The sequence below is a fragment of the Cynara cardunculus genome (assembly GCF_001531365.2).
Source record: "Cynara cardunculus var. scolymus isolate 2C chromosome LG 17, CcrdV1, whole genome shotgun sequence".
Taxonomy (NCBI): Eukaryota; Viridiplantae; Streptophyta; class Magnoliopsida; order Asterales; family Asteraceae; genus Cynara; species Cynara cardunculus.
The window spans coordinates 29,440,226-29,441,495 of NC_037544.1; positions in this window are offsets into that span (position 1 = coordinate 29,440,226).

Here is a 1,270-nt window from a genome sequence, read left to right on the forward strand (position 1 = left end):
ATCGGTTTCTTGAATAAAGCACGAAATACAGAAACCTCTGAGTGATGATGTTGTTTACGATAAAGAAAAGCTGAATCTTTTTATCAGGTGAGAGTTGTAATAGAGAAGGAAGAAACACGAAGGAAGAAAGAATGGTTTGAAGTTACTAAATGGGTGGAAGAAAGCTGTAAAAAAGGATGAAAAAAAGCTTCAACAGGGAAAGTGAAACTCAAAGCTTTAACTTTGGTGGTGTTGGTGGTTGTAATTTATGCTTTGTTAGTTGTAATTTATAGTTTTTTTAAACTTTATGTATAAAATGGTTGTACATTGTGCTTTATGACTTGTCTTTAAGAGTTTTTTGAAATTTATGTATAAAATGGTAGTACTTTGTGCTTTGTGGTTTGTAATTAAGATTTTGGCCTAAATGGTTATTAATGTAGTATATATATATATATATATATATATATATATATATTGGTAAGATCTTTTGTTAACCAAGAATATGGTGTTAACTTTATAAACTTATTGGACCAATAATATTACTTCTTTAGTTGAGGTTACATCAAATGTTTGATTTAATTATGAAGAGCAAATATACAATTTTTATGTAGAAGTTACTTTTATGGTATTTAATGAGATGTTACAAATTTTTATGTACAAGTTACTTTTATGGTATTTAATGATGTTCATAGGTGTTCATAAGAATATATTCATAACATAAGGTATTCATAGACCGATTCAGAAAATGTAAAAAAGAACCCTTCAATTATATTATCAAAACACCGTCCCACCTTTATATCAATGAAGATACATGATGATGGTATTTTACGAGGTGCCCTACTACGTAATATTTGATTGGTAGAATCAATTATTTGGATTTGATTAGACATCAACTTGTAATGCATGAAGTAGACGTCGACGTTCAAGACTTGGGTTATCAGTATAATTGAACCAGTTCATTTATCAGTCCAAGAGTCCAGATATTGATTTCGAATTTGGTTTGCAAAGCACTTGGTAAAGATAACGATGTATTGTTGTTGAAATATATTTCTGACTTCAAACTAATTAAGGTTTACAAGGAACATTGAGAGTATGCATAGGAGAGGTAATAGATGGACCTAGAGGGGTGGTTAGGTAGCACGTACCACCGTATTGTTCTTCTGTGGTAAGGTAAAAAAATTAGGTTCATGAAAGGTGCAACCGTTTTATTCTATAATGTGCAACGGTTTTATATGGTGCCAATATCAAAAATTCGTGGATCCGTCCCTGAGAGAGGTTGGTAGTGTGATGA